Source organism: Dysidea avara, chromosome 2, assembly GCF_963678975.1.
Source record: "Dysidea avara chromosome 2, odDysAvar1.4, whole genome shotgun sequence".
Classification (NCBI taxonomy): Eukaryota; Metazoa; Porifera; class Demospongiae; order Dictyoceratida; family Dysideidae; genus Dysidea; species Dysidea avara.
In genome coordinates, this window is record NC_089273.1 from 17124990 (window position 1) to 17141252 (window position 16263).

The 16263-nt window shown below is 39.3% G+C and overlaps 1 protein-coding gene across 8 annotated transcripts in view; it reads right to left on the bottom strand.

Moving 5' to 3' along the window:
- Nucleotides 1-16263, bottom strand: part of LOC136246766 (uncharacterized) — a 306647-nt gene that overhangs the window by 16320 nt on the left and 274064 nt on the right. For 3 of the 8 annotated variants that reach the window (XR_010696821.1, XR_010696822.1, XR_010696820.1), the window contains exons 4-6: nucleotides 15631-15781; nucleotides 13681-13743; nucleotides 13533-13610 (exon numbers count right to left, since the gene is read on the bottom strand). The exons of the other annotated variants lie outside the window; for them this stretch is intronic. The gene's annotated coding sequence lies outside the window, so the exon portion shown is untranslated. The remainder of the gene's footprint in view (nucleotides 1-13532; nucleotides 13611-13680; nucleotides 13744-15630; nucleotides 15782-16263) is intronic. 8 annotated transcript variants of the gene reach the window in all.

Here is a 16263-nt window from a genome sequence, read left to right on the forward strand (position 1 = left end):
TTCAATAAACTCATGGATGCAAATTACACATGATCTTCAAATTTGGTTCATTTGTAGTACTGTTTGACCCGCTAAAAATATTTCAAAATTGTTGTTCAAATGTTTGACATAACATTTATGGCCAATTAAAATTTACACAATACATTTCCTATGGGGAAGCCATATAAGCACAGTGTGCGTCCATTAAAGCCCTTTCCCGAACTTGTAAAGGAGCCAAACCGTACGTGTCTGTTGTTGACACCTGTACTGGTACCAATATAATCATCTGGTTGGCTGAATGTTATAAGTCTGTTGAGAAAAAATCCACTTTTTAATTTTAGCTGTTTTTCAGGATTCAGCTCAACATGAAAATACTATAGTTTGGCAGTATCGGACTTTAATCAGTAAAGCTATAAATGCCCGATATTATCCGATATTTTAAACAATGCCATTTAATTTCATTTCAAGATGGCCACATACATAGCGCATCAAATGGAGTTGAGAAAGAGATGATACAAGCCATGAATTCTTTGAAAGAATCTAGTTACTAGCATTAATAGTACAGTGTAAACAGCAGTAAGCCACGAATTAAGATTCATTGAAGCCATAACACAAGTTTAAAGACAGGTTAAACAGGGTTAACTAACAGGTTGAGGTCTGCATAATCTTAGCAGGGGCAACAATGCAATGTCAATTAGCATACAGGTCTGTTAACAAAGAGACAGCTTGTCAAAAAAACACATTCTAGTATGCATTCCAGGGCTGGCCTATAAATATCGCAGAGCAAAACAGCCAGCACAGTCTTTGTTGAGCTGAGCAGCAAGCTTGCAGCAGAATTTTCTTCTAGTATTGTGAATGTCAAACTAAATTGACCAAGTTTCAGTTGCATCTGAGTTCCTAACATGAATGGCCAGTGATGAAGGTAGCAGACCAAGTACTAGTGAGAGTGTTGAGCCATTCCTATACACACCTGGCACCCTAAGACATTAATCTGATTGCTGGAGCTGTTGCCAACATACTCCGCAACCCTCCTACTGACCCTGGAGTTCCTTTGACAGTAGAAACAAGAACAGTAATGTTTTTTTTTTCATAGTTTCATACATGCTGGTCACCACAGGTAGATAGAAAAAAAAATTTTTTTATAAGAAGCAATATTTAGCGGTGGGTGGCTGCATTTATCAGGCGACAACTAGGAATATCAAATGACCTGTTTACTGGGCTTAATGAACTAAGTGGAAGCGTAAAGTTTACCTGCTCTTTGTGCTATTAAGGTTCCAATGTGCTCTAAAATATGTATAAAGAAAAAGTGCAATTTCAGCTATCCTGATAGCAGGCCAGGAGTACAGAGTGTAGAAAGGCTAACGTTAAGCATGGGCAGCCATGGATGGGTGGTCATGGCCAGTGTCCAGTGGTAGCAGGCACACTGCTGCTGTGTATTATACAATCAGGTGTGACCATAGATGGGTGGTCTTGGCAGTCAGTCACCCGAACCATGTTTTGTTATATACTTCATGTGCAGTGTGTTACAAGTGTTGCTCTATTCAGGCTCTGCCACTAATTCACCAGTTACCACCAATAATTCCTGTCCTACCAGTGGATCCCAATCTCACACCCGATCTACCCAGACTGATTCCTACCCTTGAAGACACTCCAGATCACACCACTGCAACTACACCAAGACCAATGCCAACATCAATCGTAATGGACAGGCTACCATCCATTCCAACCAAGCTCCTTGAAAAAAATTCAACCTTGGGAATACATTGATCTCTCAATGCTTCTGGATGGAGCCCTGCAGGAGCAGACAAATTTTTCTGTATCACACGATGGTAAACTGCTGATCATGGGACCTACTGATTGTATTCAAACAAAACGAAAAGTCATTTCCTACCTCCGCACTTGGCTGCAGGCCTACTCCAGAATGATGGCTGCTCTGGTGTCAGCTTCATCAACCACCAAGGAGGAATCAGTTGGCTTTGCAGTCCACCTGCACCTAATCCTTCAACTACACCATGACTTGGCAGGCTTTTAGTGGTTATGATATGACCAGGAGTATAGAGAATGGGCTGCAGCAAGGAGTTTCAAAAAATGGGGGAGCTGAACTTGCCCATTTATAGTCGCTGATTACCTTCTGCAACTCCTGTCATCAAGCAGACATGTCAAGGAGTGGACCAAGGGTCAAAAAGAAAAAGATCAGCAAGAGACCTACGCTGCTATAAATGGAACTTTGATGGTCACTGCAACAAGGCTTCTTGCCTCTTCAGTCATTGCTGTGTGCATTGTGGAGAAAGACACAAAGCAACAGAGTGCCCGCTGGTGAAGATAGCAAAGTGACATGAATACTCAACTTTGATTTGGCTGTATGCAGCCTTTATGATTTGTATATGATTCTCTTTCTGTTTTTGAGGTATTTGTAATTGAAAAAAATATGAGAACATTATTACTAGACTCTAATATTTGCCCATATATATATGGTGTGATATGTTCATCCCTATTCATACCACACACACACACACACACACACACACACACACACACACACACACACACACACACACACACACACACACACACACACACACACACACACACACACACACACACACACACACACACACACACACACACACACACACACACACACACACACACACACACACACACACACACACACACACACACACACACACACACACACACACACACACACACACACACACACACACACACACACACACACACAATACATGTATAGAGCGTCCCACACCTCCATAGCAGGTAGACCACATATCCATAGGTCACAAGCAGAAGTTAATCCAATTTTGTACACTAGGCCCCAGAGGTTCTGTCATCTCCACCATAGTTGGTGTGATTCATGATTGATAGACCTCTCTCTCCCATAGATCTAGATTTAACACTCCATAGCACTGGGATGATCAAAGAGGGGAAATACACATACACGGACAAACTAGTGGCTCTGAATAGCTGCAGGCCCACACAGTGACTACATCAAATCAGGAGATATACAGGAAGCCCTCTCAAGATAGATGAGTGGAATCAGGCATTGTGTTGCCATCCTGATAAACAGTTTGCACAATAAATAACTCAGTGTTTATTCTAGAGCCTTTGGGGGGGGGGACTTCCCCCCCCTAAAATTTCAGACTCCCCCCCTAAATTGTGAATGACAACTACACTGTATACTAATTTAAAATGGCACACAAAACTGTCTAAAATAATTGCTCTCAGATTCAATCTCATACAGTCTAATACGTAATTTTTTTCCAGGTTAAAAATTACATATGACACAAGCTTAAATATTTCTTGGGATATACGTATATACATATACAACTACCGAACAATCAAGCTAGTAATGCATCAATCTCTATCAACTGTACAATAACACAATCACAACAATGTTATGTTACAGCCTTGTCTAGCTAGTCTGGCAACTAGCTATTTCAACTGGTTTTATAAGGTTGTGAAGTGTAGCTAGCTCAGTATCATATAGACTTTCGCCCAGCCACCCACCCCAAAGGAATAATTAACACTGTAATTTTACCACTGTGCATCTGTGATCAGCCATATTGGACGTAAACATTGATATGAGAAACCTAGATGCTCTAAAGTATTAGAATACAGTAGCTAGCATCCTGGACCACTGTAGTTCCTAATCCTAAGTAATTGCTACACAAACAAGACAACTGGCTGGTAAGCTACACTGTATATACACTACTTAATACCTTTCCATTATGAGATTCCCAACTTGGGCTGGTAAGCTATATACACTACTTAATACCATTCCATTATGAGATTCCCAATTGGAAAGAAGAATTGTATTCCCCTGCTAATTAGTCGCACACGTGCAACAATCATGATTTCAAATATTGAGCACTCAATTCAGTGGACACGTGTTTATAATAGAACTTATAATATAACTGGATTTTCGTATGAGTTATGCAGAAAACATTACCTTCATTTTATGACAGTACTGGTAAATGTAAAGGTGGGTTACTGGAGTCAGCAAAAGATTCAACTACATCGAGTAGCTGCACTCCTTCAGCCATGGCGGGCACTACAGCCGCCACAGCAGTGGAGCAACCAATGGCTACGTGTAGTTCACATCAAGATATTATTCATAGTGAGGAGGAAACAACACGGAGCTCAGTGAGAACAGTTTTTCGTAGACTAAGTGTAGTTTCTACATCTTCGGATTGCTATCCTTTCAGTAGTACTGGCACAGCCAGTGTTACTACTTCTGATAGGAAAACCGAGCCTGAAACTAGCAGTGATAGTTTATGTGAGACAGAGGCTGAAGCTGATAACACATCCAGTGAAGAAAGACCTCCAAAATCGAAAGTGAGTAAAAGATCAATAGTTAACAAAAGTGTTGTGTTTGGAAAGAGTAGTCCACTACGAAAGAGTAAGACACCGATTGACTTCAAAACTAAACATCCATGGTTGAGTTTTGATTCCCAGAAGAAGGGAGCTTATTATTGCAAATTTTGTCAAAAATTTTATAGTGGTGAACGTGGCCTTCCTAAAGGATCAGATGGTGTGTTTATAACTAAGCCATTTACAAAATGGTTCAAAGCTACTGGTTCTACTAAGAAAAACAATAGACTTTTGAAACACCAGGAATCACAGGCACACAAATTAGCCATATCACAGGCTGAATTGTGTGAAAACATGACACGCAGAGGCTCAGTGTATACTCAACTTTACAGTTGTGGTGCGTCAGATTCTGACAGGTGTTTGAATTTAATGATGTTATGTAAATACATAAAAAATTGTCTATTGGCTACTAAAACATGAAATTGCACATACCACTAATTATCAAAGTTTGATTGAATTATGTAAGAATGTGATGAAAGTGGTAATCTTGCAAGGTGGCAACAGCAAAGACCTGACAATGCTACCTATACATCTGCAGCAACATCAGCAGCAACATCAGCAGAAATGATAAAAGCTGTTGGTCAATATTTTGACGAGAAAAACACAGAAAAATTTCGGTCTAGTCCAGTCTTGTCACTGATGTGTGATGAATCAACAGATTTAAGAAATCACACAGAATTGTCAGTGTGTGTTCGTATTTGACTGATGCTGGTACCACAATAGAAAGTTTTGTAGCTATGAGGTTTAACTAAAGGATCACGGCAGAAGTCAAGCAAGCCATAAGTTCTCGAAGAGGTTATCACGCACATCTGACAAAACTACTACAGAGTGTAGATGAGTGCCTCGCTACTACCACGCCCTTCACTGCAGATCAAATAGTTACTCTGAGGGACCTGCACAAGCAATTTAGCCATAAGAACAGTCTTATAACCTCACTGGAGACTAAGATTCTTGAAGTACTGGATAATGATGAAGACACAGAGACTAAAATATTACAAACAGAAGAGATTGCATCATCAACATCTATTGCTAAGGCCAAGATTACACATTGCCTTACTCTTACTGTTTCTGAAGTAAAATATAAATTCAACACAAGACACATCCCCACCATCCCAACTCTTTCTGTATCTCCAGAGCGTCACACTAAAGAACCTGTCTCCCTCACTTGTCTCTCAAAATTGGACTTGCCAGTTCTCTGGTAACCCAATCCTTTGGCAAGCATTTTGGGAGTTTCGAGGCAGTTGTACACAATAACACATCCCTGACCAGAGTCTAGAAACTGAGTTACTTGTGTGCTCAACTCAAGGGGGAAGCATCCAAAATCATTGCTATATTTCAACTCACCAATGCTAACTATACTTATTGAGTAGCTTTACTACAAGAACGCTTCAGACAGCTGTACAAGCAAATTGATGCACATATGCAAGCTCTCATTAATCTTCCCAACCTCAGTCAGTCATACTCGAGTTTATGTGAGATCCATGATGCTATAGAAAGTCACATTCGTAGTCTTACATCACTAGGGAAACTCCTATGACAGCTTGCTTGTCTCAATTATCCTTGGAAAGCTCCCTGGAAAGATCAAACAAAAAAGAGCACATGGCAAGGGAGAGTGGACTGTTACAAAGTTACAATCTGCTACTCTTAATGAGCTGTACATCTTTGAGATGGGATCCCAAGTAGAAGACACACTATCACCAACAGCTGCATTTGTTGCTGGAGCTGGCAAGCCGATTGTTAAATTGAAAGCACAATGCTCCCCTTCTGTAAAGGACCTCATTCTCCCTCATTATGCAGTACTGTCACAGACCCTAAGCAATGCACCGATATTGAACGTCAGGACAGATTGTGCTTCAACTGTTTAGGATACCCGCTTGTAACTTGAAGCACCATTGTCACCACTGTGCCCTTGGACACCAGAGTAATCACAACCCACCTACCACTCTCCAGTCAACACTGTACAAACAGCAGAGCAATAACACAGCTCTCCCTCCACCCCTTGTTAAACTTCAATCTGCTGGTGTACATCCCGTGACCTCTCAATCTACTGGAGTACATCCTACAAGCTCTGTTCAACTACTAACCTGCTGTTCAACCTACTGGTGTACACTCTCGTGACCCTTCATCCCAAACACAACAATGTTTGCCTTCTCAAAATGGCTGTAGCAACAGTGACAAGTCAAAAAAGATGTGTTGAAACCAATATATTACTGGATGAAGGGAATTGCAAACTCATTGTCTCAACTAAGGGGATGAGCCAGTTTGAAGTCCTTTGAAGGTATGGAAGACCTGAAAAATCAAGGCTTGTGCAGTTCTGAAGTGGCACTACAAGGACAGATAATTGTAATTCTTCTCCACTCCTAGTGAGCAATGTCACCCTGCTAACATTAAGATGGCAACTTGTTGGATGTTAGGCTAGTTTTTCAGTTACCAATGACCTCAGGTCACTTTTAATAGGAGCAGATTACTACTGGGACATAGTTGGAGATAAAAGTTGTTCGTGGCAGTGGACCAACCACAGTGAGTCGAAGTTAGGATACCTCATTTCAGGCCCAACCCAACAGGGGACTATCATTCCATGACAACCAATGATTTAGTGATTATCACCCCAACACAAAGTGATTTTGACTTAAAATGTTTCTGGACTTTGGAATCAATTGGAATTCACAAAGTGATGTTGAAGTTAACAATTACCTCACCTCATGTGTCATAAGACCCACTGATGAGGCATATGTAGCCAGATTTCCTTGGAGAACACATCATCCTCCTCCCCTTCCTAGTAATTATACTGTGGCAGAATGTAGAGCACAACAATTAGCAAGGAGACTAGCCACTAATCCTAAGCTATTGTTGTTGTACCACCAAATCATTACTGACCAAGAAACCAGGGGGGTTTCATTGAGCAAGTCGACACATCAAGTGAGTATACTGAGACTCATAACATTCCACACCATGCAGTAGAGAAAGACTCACCAACTACAACCCATCAGAATTGATTTTTATTGTAGCTGCTGCAACAGTCAGCTAGCCAGCCCTTACTTAATGACTGACTAGATAGAGATCAGTGTACCATGCAGTAATGATTTGTGTGCCATCCTCATTCATTTCAGGCTTCATCAATTTGGGATCTCAGGTGATATTGAGATGCTATTTTTGAACATATACACTTAGGCCAATGAAACGTGATTACCAGTTTCTTGCTCAGAATTTTGAAAATTTGATGCGAGCGGTTATTATTCATTATTTTCCAAAAGCACAACATGAAAATTTCTGCCAAAAAACAGTGAGATCTACATTGATCACTCTTGCACTAAATAGCTAAATTATGTTAATACTAATCCATACAAAAATATTTAGCTATTTCTGTTACTCCTAAACAAGTGATTTTCCAAGAGTATAGCTGATTGCTCTATTAGAGTAAAAGTGACTGCTCTATTAGAGTACTTTGATCTGAATTACCAATAATGAACGGGTATTATAAAAGGCATGTGAGCAGGCAATGACGCGAAACTGCTAATCAAGTTTCATTGACCTTACATCCAGATGATAGAGATTACACCCAGTTTTTTTGGATTTCAAACCCTACAGATTTGTCCAGTTTCATATTTGGAATTTCAAAGTGATACCCTTTGGAGCAGCTATTTCCCCTTCATACTTAATGCAGTCCTTCAACATCATCTCAAGCAGCATAATATCGTGACATGCAAATTAATCTTACATTTACAATGTCATTACTGGCTGTGATACGGAGGATGCAGCCACAGACTATTACAAGGAAGTACGAGCTATTATGTCTAGTGGAATGGTAAACATCCATAGCTGGTCCTCCAACAGTAGCAGACTTCTGTTCAAGACAATACTGCCAATGATCACAACCCTGTTAATTGTTTTAGGTTTCCATTGGGACCCAACTAGTGATTACTGTCACTAGTAGCAAAGCCCTTTCTCCTCACAAACAACCACTTGATCACCAAGACTGAAGTACTACAAGACAGAGAAATACCTACCAATCCAATACAAATAATCTAGTAGTATATTTCACCTATACAGATATTGATAACGATAATTGGCATATAATTTACACATCTCCAACATTAGCTTTGCGTGACTGCTCTATTAGAATATTTTTATTTCAGTGAGTGTTCTATTAGAGCATTTTGATCTTTATCATGCAAACATAGTAAGCAGCAGTTGAGACTGAAGTAAGAATTAAATTAAATCAATTTTTTAAAACTTTAATTATTATTCCCAAAATTACGCAAAAACTAGCATATTAGTAAGAGTTTTAGATAAGTGACTGCTATATTACAATTATGGTTACATAGTTGACTACTCTATTAGAAAATAAGTGACTGTTCTATTAGAGTATGTCAATCTTTTTAACCATTTTTATGCTTGCATTGTTTCAGTGTTGTATCCTAGATAATATACCCTAACAGGGATTAGTGACGCGCTTAACAACCGTCTGACAATCCTCGTTATGGTCACATGAAAGTATTACGTAGTGCGCTAATGCTATTTAAAGAAATTGAAAAAGCTATAAAAGTTAGATTAAGAACTCATCTTGAACAGGGAATAAATGTCACTGTACAGTCATCTGGAAGAGAAATACTGGGAGTTGTAAAGAGTGATACTTGCCAATGGATGTTGCAAGCAATAGCATACAAAATGATGAGTAGAAGGCCGAGTACAAACACTTTTCGTGTATTAATAGTAAGAAAAAGAAATGACTCCATAAAGAGCTAAAGATATTATATATAATACAGTATGATTATTATAGCAGTAATAATAATATTGTTTCTATGGTTTACCATGCTTTCTTTGTGGTAGCGGTGTTTCATCGATTTCAGCATCTTGAAGTAATGGTCTCTTTCTGCAGTTTCCATGTGCAGGGTCTGTTGCCACAGTTTCCTGAATTTGTATTGACACCAGTATTCTTTAAAAACTGATGGCTTGTTGGATTGTCATTGCATCCTCCCTGAGCACACTGTTTACCAAAAAATACCTCTAAGAGATCCTGGCAAAACTTCGTCTTTGCATTAATGCCTGTTGTTTAGTGTTGTGAACTGGTATGGAAAAACTGGTATGGAAAAACCGGTTATTAACCGGTATTGTCTAGAGGTGTGCGATGACTAATTTAAACATATCTCAATATTTCCTTTTGAACTTATCTCGATTATCTAACATATCTCGATAACTGAAGCATTTATTTATGTTAGTAAACTGCCAATATTGTAACCAGTAACGTAAGCAAATTGAAATTTGAAGACTATCAGTATGTCAATATGTCAATATTGAATCAACTACTGTCACCTAAAGATCAGTGGGAATACAAGTGTAAATGCAGACACTTTAGTGCAAGTAATTAGAGCAAATGTAAAACTGAGGCATCTCAACATGTCTCATTGCTAAATCAATGCTGCTAGCCTTGTTGCAGTTTTCAAAGCCTTACAAAATAAAACGTGTTTGTCTTATTTTGATGTTAGTTACAGTTTTATAGTCAAAATGGCTGCCAAACACTGTTCCCAAGTGGTAGGAGAGTTGGGGCCCCCAGGAGGTGCCTACACCATCAGGTATACAAATAATTTACGGAAGTTTACTATTATCTAGATTAATAAACCTATCATTCTTATCTCGATAAGTCTTATGATATCTTGATAATCGAATATATCTAGATAATCGCACACCTCTAGTATTGTCTAGGTCAAGCCAATTATTGGCTAAGAAGCCTTTTAACTGGTTTTGCCCACCCACTTGGTAAACCATAAATTACCCCTGCTGACAAGTGTTAACATCACAACATAACCTCAAAGCATGTGTAAATACCTGTTTGTAATAGCTGTTATTGTAAGGCAGGATGTTGATGGTCACTTTGGTACCACCCTAAGGCTTCCAAAAGCCATGTTTAGTGCCATAATGTCTACTAATTTACAATCAGACAATAACCAGTCAATATCCAATTATTCACCTTCCAATAACTGGTTTTAGTAAACTCTGCAGGTTCACAGCACTACTGTTGTTTCTCTTCCCAGTTCTTGTGTTGTCTTCCAATTAACACCTTTCTTTATCCCATCAGTACAGATGCAAATAGCTATGCCTGTAATTACTGTACTTGCATGTACGTATTATCACTATAGTCACCAGGAATATGCCCTATGGCTACCTTTACCAGGTAACCTTAAAAACAACTTTATGAGTACAATGTTAATTAATCAGTGTGTTAATTACATTCATTAAACAACATTATTCACATGTTCACAAGCATGTTTGATAAATTGCTACTATGGGGGAGTGAAAACTACGAAACCCCCTTTTCATTTCACTCAAAATACTTCCCCAAAACAAGGAAATTTTGAAAAATTAAAGTGATAATTACACTTCTTGCAGTTGTAAGCTTGCACTGAAACAATTCTCTTTCTATAAATATCACTTGTTGCTTAGAAAAAACTACAAAAGTGCTTGTGGGCGGACCCCTTGCATGATGTCATAATTTACGTAGTTCGTTCAGCTTTCCATGTGAGCATAAGTAAGAATGCTTACGTGAGAATCTTTCAGAGTAAGTAGAAAACGATATTACGAACGACTTATGAAGTAGCAGCCGCAATGAATGAGTTGAACACTGTCCTTGCTATAGTAGCGGACAGTAGCAACTAAAAAGGCACTTTAATTTGTGGGTGGGTCCGCATACAACCGTAATGAGGATTCGCCATGACGTCAGTACGTGTTGCTAAGTTCGTCACTAATCCCTGTTAGGGTAGATTATCTATGGTTGTATTAAAAAGGTTGTTGCATCACACTACAAGAAAAATTTATACATTTGCACTAATCATTCCTAGAGTTCATCCAATTACACCAGAATACTTCCTAATTCTTTCCACTACCTATTATTCCTGAAATTATTCCAGCACAATAGATGCATCCCTAATCCCACTTGGGAAGGAAAATGGACTATATAGATGGCCAGCATTATCTAGATGATTTTATCACAGCAGAGCCCCAGCTACAAAGGAGTGCTAAGCCAACATGACATGCCTATCCCATATCTGTGAACAGCTGGGGGTTCCATTAGCACCACACAAGAGTGAAGGCCCTGCCACATGCCTCAAATTTCTAGGGATCGAGATTGACACCACGAGCATGGAGCTACAGTTACCAGCAGACAAACTGCTAAGAGTAAAGGAAAGAGCGCAGTGATGGCTGCAGAGGGAATTGAGTTGTAAAAAAGACCTGGAGTCATTAGTTGGGTTACTCCAGCATGCCGCAAAAGTGGTGATGCTAGGCCGACACTTAGAATCATTGAGAAGATGGTCAAGGTGAAGAAGAGGAGCCATCATGTACAGTTTAACAGTGAGATAATTTCAGACCTCCTCTGGTGGAATAAGTTAAATGGAATGTGGTTGGCCTGCTTCCAAACACAGAGGGTGAAGTGGCAAAAATATACTCGGACGCATCAAGTGGCTGGGGGCACACAGCAGTCTACAAGGACCAGTGGTTTCAATGGCAGTGGAGCTCTCGAGCAAATAGTTGGCACATTGTACCAAAGGAACCCCCACCCCCCCCAATACTTCTGGCCTCACTTGTGTGGGGGAAGGAGCTGGCAAGAGTTAGAGTCCTGTGCTACTGCGATAACAGCTATGTAGTTGAGGTGCTTAACAATGGCTATAGTAAAGCCTTGTGCACATGGTCCGTTACCTGTTCTTTATAACAGAACACCACCACATGTCAGTAGAGGTTGTACATCTCCGGGAAAATCAAATGTCTTGTCCAGTAATATCTTGCCACTTTTCTTGCAGATCTCACCAGGGGCCCTTCTCCAATCCCAGAGCAGGCTCTCAAGCTGTCGGTGGAGGAGCAGCCAGATTGGGCATTGGCTAGCTGGACAGAGTTGTTTGTAGCCTGTACCAGGTAGGCCTAGCCCCCTCCACTCAGAGGGCATACACGGTGGGAAAAAGGCGATATTTGGGTCTTTGTTTGCAGCAGGTGCAACCCCACTGCCAGGTAAGGAGCAGGATCTGTGCCAATTTGTGACATTCCTAAAAATTGGGGGTCTCAGATATTAGACAACCAAGCCTTATCTGTCGGCAGTGAGGCACCTACAGATTAGGGCTGAGCAATATTATCGTTATTGTGAGAGTATCGATATCGCAATATTATGTTATTAACTATCATGATACCATGCCTATACATTTAGTGTCATTAAAAACCCATTTGGCTGTACTTGGCTAAGAATCCTTGTAAGTGATAAAGCCTATCCACTTGGTTACCCCTGCAGAGAGGTGGGCTTGTGCTTTGCAGAAGTAAGTTTCACTTATCTTAAAAATTCCTGGGACAGTTTTGCTTGCAGAGTACCGAAGATGGAGATTTAAAATTATGTGGCAATGGAGTTACACATGTGCAATTCCTGATAAGGCCACCTACAGTACTTGGCTGCAAAAACACTACCACATTACAGGATTCTTAAATACATGTCTACCATGCAACAGTTCTCTTCAAATATAGTTCTTATATAATAAAGAAAATAATTACTTTTTAAGGCAACATTTTCCATTAAAAATCATCACATATCAATACAACGCATGATATGTAAAAGTTATACCATAGCCTCCAGGCATGGCATAGCCTTCACCAAGCCATCTTCAGGCTGGGCCTTCACCAAGATAAGATAATGAAGGCAGTAGTGACTTTGTTCAGGTCATGGGGGACCAGAATGGTAAATGACACCTTAATCATATCAGAGTTTGCAGTGCTAGAAGCACAGCACTTGGAGGTGTTAACTCACATTCTGGTAACGGCTAAAGCTACAATTACTGCTACCCATTAAGTGCTTCAGCCAAGCAGGTTGATACTGCAGTACATACAATGCTTGTATCATGGACTTACTCTTGTCCCACTCTGCATCCAATTTCTTCTCGCTGACACCACAAGTACTAGTGCCAATTTGCAGTAGTTAGTACATGATGGTTTCACTACATCTGTAACAGAAACTTTCCACATTTTTTGGATTAAATGGAGAAGTGCTTCTCATACTTTTCTTCATTTGTAATGCTATAAAATCTCTACAATTTTTCCCTTCTACTTGTTATACAAAAGTCCCCAGTACCTACCCCCCCTATACACACACACACACACACACACAAAACAAACAAATCACAACAACATACTTCCTCTTTAGACTGGCATTTTTCTCCACAAAATGGACAGTTGTTGTCCTTTGTTTTACTGCAATCTACTAAATGCTCCTACAAGAGATAATGAAACAACATAATGGAAATCAACAAAATCATTTTTAGCAAATAAGGTGGCAGTTACCTCACAATTTCCAGTTTGAAGGATGTTTTTAAATCCAGTTGTGAACACATTTGGAGAACTCCGCTAAAATAAACACCGTTACATTGTAGACCAGCTATTCCTCTATCTACATGACAATTTGTATGACTATTAGATGTTGAACAGCAACACTATAGAGCTGATTGTAAGATACACTTTTGGCATCAGTTTACACAAAGCTTGTTGCACAATATGGCGAAGTAAAACGTGGAATCTATTCTTTAGCAGCATAAACAGGGTGCAATCAACACCTCAGGTTGCCTGGAGCACAGCTATGAGATTCGAAATTTCTTTGGCTACCACGTAGGGACCTACACTGTAAAACCAGTCGTTGACATCGACAGGCAGTACAAATATCTTTTTCTCAACGTGCAGCCCTGCTACAAATACTAATCACTTGTATTGTACTTATACAGACATCTCTCCCTCACTGGTATACATAAAAATCTTGATACAAGAAGTTGTACTAACACTTTAGCATACCATTCTAAAACCACAAACAACAATGTTTCACACAAAGCATCCAAATCCCTGTGAACAAAGGAATTAAATTTTTGTAGGGGTGTATGGCTTCACTTGTAATGATTCAAAACCACAACTTCTACTGGTAAGTATAACTGCCACCATAATAATCTTCATCACTGTGAGGACTAACTGCACAGTATGCTCATGTAAATAAAGCAAATGTGGTTTCAAAATAAACACAGATGGAACCTGAGTGTCCAAAACAATACCACCTGGATTGTATCATATGTATAACTGCTTTGTTTTTTCATACAGTACAGTACAATAGTACTGTATAGTAGGGACCACAAAGGAGTAGGCATGGTCCACGAAATAACATCACCCAAAAACCAGCCTCAATTTTCCCTGACGACGATGAGGCAGTATTGGTTAGGTAAAACTAAGGCCAAACAAGCTTTCAGATTGACCTAAAACGCTTTCAACAAGTTGCTACGGAATTTTAAAAATTATTTAACAGAATTTTCTACGGACTGACTAACTGCCTGATGTCTTCAGACAAGCGTAACTTGATAACGGCTAAGGCCACGGGCTTGATTTTTTCACTGTTTGACGTTGCTTCGGCCCGACAGGCGCCTTTTGGCATACCGCAGTATGTACAATGCATTCTTCATGGACTTACCAGTGTTCTCCTTTATGTTTCATTCATCTTTGCTGACAGTGAAAAGTGTCGATTTGGAAAGTGTTGATGTCTTCCCTTCATAACGGAAATCATCCGTACTTTTCGTAGTGGCTGCTTTGACTGCAGAGGTACTTTTTCAAACAGTTCTCAATTCGTACTGCTGGGTAACGGGTTGAACACACTAACAACAAAGCATAACGGATACTTCACTTTTCAGATGATAATTGATAAAACTGGGGCATGTGTAGCACCTTTTTTCCGGTATAGTCTGGCACCGCTGACCCTATTTAGGCACTTCTAGGGTCAGCGGTGCCAGACTACTTTTGGTATGCATAAATTACAGAGGTGCTTTTTGAACAGTTCTAGATCAGAGATGCTATGTAACAGGTTGAACATAGCTGACAATGAAGCGTAAGATACTTCACTTTTCAGACGATAATTGATATAGCTGGGGCGCACAGTGCCATTTAAGATGCGGTATGCATGGGTTCATCAGTCATAATAATAATAATTATTTACAAAACAAGTTAACAAACAAGTACACTGAAAAATTTGTAATTTTCAACTAGAGTAGGGACCATTGCACATCAATAAAAAGTACTGAAACAAGCTGGAGTAGTGTACAATATTAAATCATAGTAAAACAATAAGAAGTGTTATATCCCAACTGTGCTAAAACTGTGTACTTGTCATATGTATAACTGTTTTTTTTCTATTAATCAAATCAACATAAAAATTTTCCAACTTGCATTCATACACAAAGACAATATATTACAATAAATAACAACCTGTATCTTGGCCACTTGTATCTTCATCAGCAGTAATGACACTCAATAATTCTTAATAAACAATCAATCTTGAGATGCTGCGATAGCTGATGGTTACCCCACAGTTGAGAGTACATTGAATTACTACGTTACCACATTCAGCCAAATGTATCTGTGAACAACAAGTGGTACATACTGTACAAATATTACAAATGCTTGTGAATACATGTAATTTGTTTGTATAGGTTCATGGACAAAAGATTCCCTAGTGATCATGAGTCTCAAGAATTTACTGAAAGAGAAAGACATAAATTGCTACAAATACTGGTCAAATTAGAGTTGCTTTAAAAAACCTGACTCGCTGTTACTAAATGCTTGGATACATTGGATGCTTGACTACCTTCTCGTATACAAACTGCACCATGAGAATACTAAGTACAATATTTTACTTTGTAGAAGGATAAGGAAGTAATTCTACATCAGGATTAAACTGGATTTTTAAAAGCACAACATGCCACATAGTGGCATTACATAGAAATATTAAGCAATACATTTTTTAAACATGCTTAGAAGTACAAGCAAACACAATTATAATTGCTGCGTGATGTTGGAAATGGTGTATAATTCGCAAAAAATAAACTTAAAAAAATTCTA